A 10,780-nucleotide genomic window follows, 5' to 3' on the forward strand; every position below is an offset into this window, starting at 1 on the left:
AAGCTCACTCCTTCTACTCTCAAACCTAATTACAAATTGCTTGGATGATTCTGGAAATTGAGCTCAGATTCATCAAGCTCACAGGTATATATTATAATTTTCAAGAGAATAATTAGACAAGCTAGCCAAAGTTGAACTTTGTTGTCTTAGAGAAAAAGATTAATGATTTATACCCTTTGTACTGGTCTACACGCTTGCACGAAATTTTGTATTGTTCACTGAATTGATGGACTGCAGATTTTTCAACCCAATTATGTTCCTATTTATACATACTAGTACTAAGAGGACATAAAATTATATACACAAATGCAGAAAAAGTTGAGCTTCCAATTAACATAGTGTATCATTATTTCAAGAAAGCCTAAAAAACTGCTTTACCTGTAGGCATGTTACTTATTCTCTTATGTATTCTCCCTTGATCTCTGGTAAGTTGAGACTACTGTCCATGCTACGACTGATATAAAGTATAGTTCACCAGAACCTGCATATACAGCAGCAAAAGAAGTATATGCCACTGCCAGAGTTATGCAGTGTGAAAGTCCTATCAATGTTACCTGGTTTTTTCCACTTGATCCTCGTTTCGTTACCTTTGTTAGGCTTCATTTCCTTGACATCACAAGTTCCAATAGTCCACCACATGTATTTCAAGTGTACATCAATGACAGAATGTCAGTAGATCGTGCTTGTGTGAGCGAATGGACCAACAGAACCAGCATTCCAGCTTACGAAGACTATGTAGTGAATACCTCTGCACACAACAGAGGAAGTCCTTGCAAAGAAAATGTTTCATGAGACCATAGACCCATTTTTAAGTGGAAATACAGACCCTGAAAGCTTGAGGACATTTACAGGGATCGCAGTAAAGTATTTGGTAGAAAAGGACAGTGACCGACCAATCCATGGGACATGTGATATGGAAAAGAGTGCCATAGATACACAAGGTGATGAAGATATGAATGTCAATGCAGATGTTATAGTGATTAGGGTTGACAAACATAACTCGGATGCAACAGCAGAGGTTGCATTCTCTGAGTTTTTGTTCCCAACAGGCCGTTGAGTGGCTTGATCCACGATTCTCTCTAGGCCACTGCAATAACTTTTGTTAGCTTTTCTTTTTGGTTCATATGGACAAGATTTCACGTTAATTTTCAGCAATTAATGTCCTGCGTGCAGAGTTGAAGTACTAATTATGCGTTTAAGCAAAAAGGTTTGAACATCGTCATTAGTCTCAACTCAATTTTCAGGATAGGGCTACTTATTTCATCATTCACTAGCTTTGCCTGAAATAATGTTGCACGCAAGGTAGCCGCCTAATTCCAAACATAGTGCAGATTTTTAAATAATTCCACAAATAAATTAATGGCATTATCAGAAAGCAATTTATAGAATTAATGAAAGTCCAAAGTGTTCTCCCGCCAGTCAATGTGAAAAACTAACAGTCCAATAGTAAAAATCCTAGCGCAAATACTCTTTAGTCGTACTTGATAGAAATAAATAATGTGATTGAGAACTACTTACTCCAATTATTGTAACCTAACTATTAAAATGCCAAAAAGCAAAGGTTAATCTCTCTCCTCATCAACTATATGGATGAAAGCAGCTGATGATCTCGTTGGCTGTTTCTGTTCAAAGAAAACAAATTGATCCGATGTGTGCTCTCTAAATGCAAAATTATCGTATATAGGGGGGAAAAAACCTTCATATTAAAAAGGTTTTTGTTCTTTGTTTTCAAGTGGCTAGATTATCAAAGAACTATGCTTTCAGAAAGAACAGTTAAACACAACTTGTCCATGTTGAACTTCTTTGTTAAACCAAAAAGGACTAATGACTAATAATTTTGGGAGCTGCCCACACGCTTAGGAGAAATTTTGTAGTCAGCACAAAATGCAGAATTTTCAGTGCTATTAAGATGAAATATCTAAGTAGAATTCGTAACAAGAATACAAGAGAAACGTAATCTTAAACACAGAAAAAATAGCCTCCAATTAACAAATAGTGGTAGCAAAAACACACAACAAGAACGCATGTTTTCTAGGTAATTTCTTCTTATTTATCTATGTCTTGATAAGAAAAGTTACCTGGGAACTGCCAGGTACACAGGTAGATTGCACAAGGGGTTCATCTGAACTAACTTTGTCGGAAAATTACATTGTATATGGAGTAGATATTGAATCCTTGTTTACTTCTTTATATTTTAGAAAATCCTGACTCCGCCTAGTAGTAATTGTGCTAGTGGAAAATAGTAGGATCCGAGGGAATAATCGAGGTATGGACAAATTGATTCGGACACAAGCATTATCACCAAATGTAGATCCTTAATCTCCTAAATAAGACGGAGCATATTTAAGAAGCAATGTAGTACATATTTCCCTCTCTTCAAGCTTTAGTTTATATGACTGCACGGCTCTATATTCGGCTTAGCTTAAGGTTTAGATCCTCACAGAGTACTTGTGATGACATCCAAGTCCATTATTTACCTTTGAATTACACAGTATATGCCTTTGTGAACTAAATTGAAATCCTTCACATCCGCCCTGCTATTCTACTGCCACTTTTTGAACAGTCTACTAAATTGATTGTAAGAAAATCTTGTTTTTCTGGATCTATATAATTACTTCAATCGGAGGAGAGCTCAAAGCAAGAAAAATGGACATGAAAATCGTCTCTTTACCTACAAATGGGAAGAAATATATAGCAAATTGTGGGACAATCGAGCCATTTAACCCTTTCTTGGAGTTGTATTTTGAAACTTATGAAATGTTTTACTCTTGAAATTAGTGTCTAAAGAATGAGTTCTATTGCCCCTTTTTCAAATTAGAATTGTCTATAAGAGGGACTTCCCTCATCATTGATATGTGCCAATGCTACTAATCTATAAAGATAAAGTTAATTAGAGAGATGCATATATGGATCCACTAGTGCATTATAAGGAGTCTTGTAAGTAAATGACTAAAGCAAAGTTAGAAAATTGTTCATATATCAACAACTAACGACAAAAAATCTATCCAATATACATGACTATTCAAATCTCAAATCAATGGGATTTTGCTATATTTTCTTCCTGCATACATGCAGATTCAAGTAAAGAAGGCAACACAAGGGGAGTAAGTAGAGGAATTGGATCTTTATTGTGACAACAAGATGGATATGAAGCAGATGAATCCATTGGCCTTAACAATGCACCCTTGTAATCAAGAGAACTGCTGCTAGGCTTGAGCTGCAGCGGGCGAGGAGCGCGCATTTGCAACCTGCTCAGTGTCCTTTTCGCTACTGCATATTCATCTTTGGGTATACAAGTTTGGAAACCAGGAAACTCATGTTCATCACCACATCCCTCCATAACTTTCATCTCTTTTTACAACAACTCTTGCTAGAGAGGAGACTACGCTCGTAGTACCTTTTAATTTGAGTAATATCTTCGCTGTGGATGATCTAGTCGGGGCCTGGGGGACCTGTACAAACGAATTGATTTCGCCAATGTATTGATTGTCACCAAGAATTTATGAGGGGGGACCTATAAGGATATGCTAGTACGAAATATTATTTGGATTTTTCTTGTTTACAGTATGCTCCATACTCCTATGCAGGAATTAATGATATGTTAATGGGAACATGGTCCAACCCGTATGGTCTCATGATACCTTAGTATGGCCTAAATATTGATAAAATTGCATCTTTGGTCCTCATTTGCAATTAAATGTTAATTTTACTCCCTTTCTTACTATTCAGTAAGCATTTACATGTCATGAATCATTTTTCATGCAGAGTTATCTACAAGAGGGAGTTAAAGGTGACGTCAGAGGTGGCAAAAGTACTAGGGCTCTTTAAATTTGAGGGTGTTATTACACTGTATTTGTAAAATAAATTCTGGAAATATAAATGAATATAAACAGTAATGAATTTAAACAGAAATGACATAAACCAATTCGAGCCCACTGAATTCACAGTGTTTCCTTAAGGAATTTAATCCCCTCCTAGTACCCAAGGTTATGGATTATTTCCTCCCAGGATAGAACGAATTACACACTGGTGTAGTGGTACTTCAAACCCCAGTGTTTCAGCGAACACAAAGTTCGGTAGCAAATCACACTTACTTTTTGCTTTGTTTTGATGCTAAAAGTATGCACAAGAAGGAGAGGAAACTCAGAAAATTGTAGTTAAAATTCTGAGCAGAATAGTGTTGTATTTATAGCCAAAGTTGGGTCTCTTCAGAATGGCTGTTTATGCAAAACGCCCACAACATAAATGCCATTACATAAATGGCCATTTACTCAATAATAAAGAGGGAAAATAAAAAGGGAAAATTGAAGAGGGTAGTTACTTTTCTGTTACCAAAACAGAAACACGGATTGGATTTAATATTAATATTTAATATTAATATTTTGTTATTAAAATAAATATTTAATAACATTTCTGTTAATATTTTACTATTAACAAATAAATTTGGTCCAAAAAGTTAATCAATCAATCATTTGACCAAATCCAAATCCAAATCCGAATCCGAAGCCGAAGCCGAAGCCGTAGCCGTAGCCGAAGCCGAAGCCGAGCCGAGCGAGCGACGACGACGACGGCGCGAGGCTTGCCTTCTTCTCAACTCTTTAAGAGCTAGAAGAAGAGCAATTGCTTATATACCCATAAAAAACCTCTTCCTCTTCCAATATGGGACAATGCCCATTTGCCAAGGGAGGGGGAACTTAAAATTTCACTCAAAAATTTCATTTCCCTCCATTTCCCATTCACCCTCTTTTAAGTATTTAATATATTAATTAAATACATCCAAAACCCAACAATCCCCCACATGAATGGGGAATGGCTATATCACGGAAGTATGCATGAAAAACTGTGTGATTCGCAAGTAAGGATTAATTGCATCTGGATAAGTAGGTTTCCCTTTGAACTTTCCGTAGTGAACTTATGTCGGATATACTCGATCAATCGGTAGATTTGATATCTTTGAACCGTCGAACTTTAGTGTATACCTAGACAACCACAAGTCACACAACCAACCCTTAACCGTCTTTGGTTCTCATTGTTGTGTTCGTTTCAGCCATGAACACCGCCTGGTTTCATAAGTGCGTAGAGAACTGGCCTTGCTGTGTTCTCCTTGAAGCGGCTAACACTTCACACTTACATAGGTGATTCCTAAACGTGTCATCCCGTAGATACACCATTTGATATACCCTGTATCAAATTTAGAAATCATTAAAAAGCCTTAATGCTTTATCCTTGGTACTGAACATTGTCTCATCACGAGAATGGACCAAAAGTTTAGTTGACAATGTTGAACCGTCATAAATGACTTTGTTTGATCTCCTTGAACCTAGATCTTGGGATCTCCAGTCTTCTAGGTAGAGCTACCGCCACTATGACTTGTTCTCGGCCACAGTCCCATTCCCTTTGATGACTTCTCAACTACCTCTCTAGTTAGGCCTTTTGTAAGTGGATCCGACACATTATCACTTGACTTTACATAGTCAATCGTGATAATTCCTCTAGAGAGTAATTGTCTAACGGTTTTATGTCTTCGTCGTATATGGCGAGACTTACCGTTATACATAACGCTCCCAGCCCTTCCAATTGCCGCTTGACTATCACAATGTATGCATATTGGTGCCAACGGTTTGGGCCAAAATGGAATATCTTCCAAGAAATTTCGGAGCCATTCAGCTTCTCACCGGCTTTATCCAAGGCTATGAACTCAGCCTCCATTGTAGAGCGGGCAATACAAGTTTGTTTGGATGACTTCCAAGATACCGCTCCTCCACCAATAGTGAATACATATCCACTTGTGGACTTGGAATCAGTTGATCCGGTGATCCAATTTGCATCACAGTATCCCTCAATGACCGCAGGATATTTATTGTAATGCAAAGCAAAGTCCTGGGTATGTACTAAATACCCCAAAACTCGTTTCATGGCCATCCAATGAGATTGGCCTGGATTGCTCGTATATCGACTCAATTTACTTATAGCACAAGCTATATCTGGTCGTGTACAATTCATGATGTACATTAAGCAACCCAACACACGAGCATAATCCAATTGTGATATGCTCTGGCCTTTGTTCTTTGCTAATGCAAGATTCACGTCAATTGGAGTCTTTGCAATTTTAAAGCCCAAGTGCTTGAATTTTTCAAGTACTGTCTTAATATAATGAGATTGTGACAATGCTAGACCTTGAGAAGTCTTATGGATCTTAATTCCCAGAATTAAATCAGCAACTCCCAAGTCTTTCATATCAAACTTGCTAGTTAGCATACGCTTAGTGGCATTTATGTTAGCAATGTCATTACTCATTATGAGCATATCATCCACATATAAGCAAACAATGACTATGTGAGTTGGAACATTTTTAATGTACACACATTTATCACATTCATTTATCTTAAATCCATTTGACAACATTGTTTGGTCAAATTTAGCATGCCATTGTTTGGGTGCTTGTTTTAATCCGTAAAGGGACTTAACAAGTCTACAGACCTTCTTTTCTTTCCCTGGAACTACAAACCCTTCAGGTTGTTCCATGTAAATTTCTTCCTCCAACTCTCCATTTAAGAAGGTCGTCTTAACATCCATTTGATGAATTTCAAGACCATAAACTGCAGCTAACGCTACTAACGTTCGTATGGATGTAATTCTTGTAACTGGAGAGTATGTATCAAAATAGTCAAGACCTTCTCGTTGTCTATACCCTTTGACCACAAGTCTTGCCTTATACTTGTCAATAGTACCATCATCTTTTATTTTCCTCTTAAAGATCCATTTAGATCCCAACGGTTTATTTCCAGGAGGAAGATCAACCAATTCCCATGTATGGTTGTTCAGTATGGATTCTATTTCACTATTGACCGCCTCTTTCCATAACAATGATTCCGAAGAAGACATAGCTTCTTTAAATGTTTGAGGCTCATTTTCCAATAAGAAAGTCACAAAATCTGGTCCAAATGAAGTAGACGTTCTTTGACGTTTACTACGTCTTGGATCCTCTTGGTTAAGTGTACTTTCTTTTGTTTCTTCCCGAGGTCGTTTAGATCCTTCACCAATCGACTCACATTCCTTTTTATACGGATATATATTTTCAAAGAACTCAGCATTATCTGATTCTATAACCGTATTATTATGAATGTCGGGATTTTCTGATTTATGAACCAGAAATCGATATGCTTTACTATTAGTCGCATATCCTATGAAAACACAATCAACGGTTTTCGGTCCTATTTTTACCCTTTTGGGTTTAGGAACTTGCACTTTTGCCAAACACCCCCACACTTTAAAATAATTCAAGTTGGGCTTCCTTCCTTTCCATTTTTCATATGGAATGGATTGTGTTTTGCTATGGGGTACTCGATTTAGTATTCGGCTAGCCGTAAGAATGGCTTCCCCCCACAAGTTCTGTGGCAAACCAGAACTTATCAATAATGCGTTCATCATCTCCTTTAATGAACGATTCTTTCTTTCTGCAATCCCATTGGATTGGGGCGTGTAAGGGGCCGTTGTTTGATGAATAATTCCATATTCTAAACATATTTGTTCAAAAGGAGATTCATATTCACCACCCCTATCACTTCTTATCATTTTGATTTTCTTATTAAGTTGCGTTTCAACTTCATTTTTGTATTGCTTGAATGCGTCTATTGCTTCATCTTTACTATTAAGTAAGTAAACATAGCAATATCGAGTACTATCGTCAATAAAAGTTATGAAATACTTTTTTCCACCGCGAGATGGTATTGACTTCATGTCACAAATATCTGTGTGAATTAAGTCTAAAGGATTTGAATTCCTTTCAACCGACTTATAAGGATGTTTAACATACTTAGATTCCACACATACTTGACATTTTGATTTGTCACATTCAAACTTGGGCAATACTTCCAAATTAATCATTTTCCGTAAGGTTTTATAATTGACATGACCCAAACGTATATGCCATAATTCATTTGACTCAAGTAAGTAAGACGAAGCTGAAATTTTATTATTATTTTCAACAACCATTACATTCAGCTTGAAAAGGCCCTCAGTGAGGTAACCTTTTCCTACAAACATTTCATTCTTACTTATTACAACCTTATCGGAAACAAAAACACATTTAAAACCATTCTTAACAAGAAGTCCAGTAGAGACTAAATTCTTCCTAATCTCGGGAACATGAAGGACGTTGTTCAAAGTCACCACTTTGCCGGAAGTCATTTTGAGAAATATCTTCCCACATCCTTCAATCTTCGCCTTTGAAGCATTTCCCATAGAAATCGTCTCATCGGGTCCAACAGGAGCATAAGAAGCAAAAGCTTCTCTAACAGCACAAACATGGCGAGTGGCTCCAGAATCAATCCACCACTCTTTAGGATTGCCCACCAAGTTGCATTCGGAAAGCATGGCACATAAATCATCAACATCATCATGCTTTTCAACCATGTTTGCTTGACCCTTCTTCTTGTCTTTCTTCGGAGCACGACACTCCGTAGATTTGTGTCCAGTTTTTCCACAGTTGTAGCAGTTTCCACTGAACCGCTTCTTGCTTGGGTTGTATTTCGGTCCAGAAGCCTTCTTTCTCTTTTTGTTCTCTTCAACAATATTTGCTCCCATTATTGTTGAATTTCCACGGCCTCTCTTTTCCGCAGCTTTGTTGTCCTCTTCGATTCTCAACCGAACAATGAGATCTTCAAGGGACATCTCCTTGCGTTTGTGTTTCAAGTAGTTTTTGAAGTCCTTCCACAAAGGAGGCAACTTCTCAATCATCGCTGCTACTTGAAATGCTTCATTGATAACAAGACCTTCAATGAAATTTCTATTAGTAAAAATACTAAGATTACTACTTTCAACATCAATATTAATTTGAGTTATACCTTCAGCAAGGAGATCGTGAATAATCACTTGCAATTCCTGGACTTGGGTAATAACAGACTTGCTATCTACCATTTTGTAGTCCAAAAACTTTGCAGCAACAAACTTTTTCAACCCGGCATCTTCGGTTTTGTATTTCTTTTCAAGCGCAGTCCACAGTTCCTTTGACGTTTCCACGCCACTGTAGACGTTATACAAACCATCCTCCAGCCCGCTTAGAATATAATTCTTGCACAAAAAATCTGAATGCTTCCATGCCTCAATTACGAGAAAGCGTTCAGTTTCTGGAGTTTCATCGGACAGCACAGGAACATCTTCCTTGATGAACTTCTGGAGACTTAGAGTAGTCAGATAGAAGAACATCTTTTGCTGCCAGCGCTTGAAATCAATCCCGGAAAATTTTCCGGGTTTCTCCGCCGGTGCCAATGCTGCCGGTGTCGTTCGGCTTGTTGACGCATTGGCAGTCACCATTGGAACCGCTTGGTTCTCATTCTCATTAGTCATTTCTGTAAAAGAATGACACAAACGTTAAAATCACGTAGATTTTAATAGAGTACAAAACCACAAAGGTTTTACTCTTCCAGAAACAGTAAGTACAAATACAGAAAATAAATTATTAAATTCCTTAAGCTTGTTATTACACTGTATTTGTAAAATAAATTCTGGAAATATAAATGAATATAAACAGTAATGAATTTAAACAGAAATGACATAAACCAATTCGAGCCCACTGAATTCACAGTGTTTCCTTAAGGAATTTAATCCCCTCCTAGTACCCAAGGTTATGGATTATTTCCTCCCAGGATAGAACGAATTACACACTGGTGTAGTGGTACTTCAAACCCCAGTGTTTCAGCGAACACAAAGTTCGGTAGCAAATCACACTTACTTTTTGCTTTGTTTTGATGCTAAAAGTATGCAGAAGAAGGAGAGGAAACTCAGAAAATTGTAGTTAAAATTCTGAGCAGAATAGTGTTGTATTTATAGCCAAAGTTGGGTCTCTTCAGAATGGCTGTTTATGCAAAACGCCCACAACATAAATGCCATTACATAAATGGCCATTTACTCAATAATAAAGAGGGAAAATAAAGAGGGTAGTTACTTTTCTGTTACCAAAACAGAAAAACGGATTGGATTTAATATTAATATCCGAAGCCGAAGCCGAAGCCGAAGCCGAGCCGAGCGACGACGACGACGGCGCGAGGCTTGCCTTCTTCTCAACTCTTTAAGAGCTAGAAGAAGAGCAATTGCTTATATACCCATAAAAAACCTCTTCCTCTTCCAATATGGGACAATGCCCATTTGCCAAGGGAGGGGGAACTTAAAATTTCACTCAAAAATTTCATTTCCCTCCATTTCCCATTCACCCTCTTTTAAGTATTTAATATATTAATTAAATACCTTAAAAACCCAACAGAGGGTGCTTCGTGAAGGAAGTGGAAGTTGGGGTGCTTGTACGTAAAAACTTCTATTCAATTGATACTCCATCAGTAGAAAGAATGAGTTGGTTCATTTCAACAAATTAATGGAGTAACAGAACCTTACAGCAGTGACAAACAAGGGGGTCTTATGAAAAATTAGCCAGAAGACTATGGTTTCAGTAATACTATTATGAAAATAATACTATTATGTAAATCTTCATAGTGAATATCCTATAGTCTCAATAATACTATTGTTATAATTAGCAGTGGCGGATGCACGTGGTGGCAAGCTGGTTCAACTGAACCCGTTTACCAAAAAATAATATTGTTTATATATATAAATTACGATTAAAGCTGCATAAATTTTGTATAAATATTTTATTTGAACCCACTTGACAACTATATTTTACGACTAAAGTTATGTACTTCTAAGATTGAACCCGCTTACACAAAATCTTGAGTCCGCCACTAGTTATTAGTCATTGCCTAAGCCAGCTCCTTTATACTAGAAGTTG

This window comes from Nicotiana attenuata, unplaced genomic scaffold (assembly GCF_001879085.1).
Source record: "Nicotiana attenuata strain UT unplaced genomic scaffold, NIATTr2, whole genome shotgun sequence".
Classification (NCBI taxonomy): Eukaryota; Viridiplantae; Streptophyta; class Magnoliopsida; order Solanales; family Solanaceae; genus Nicotiana; species Nicotiana attenuata.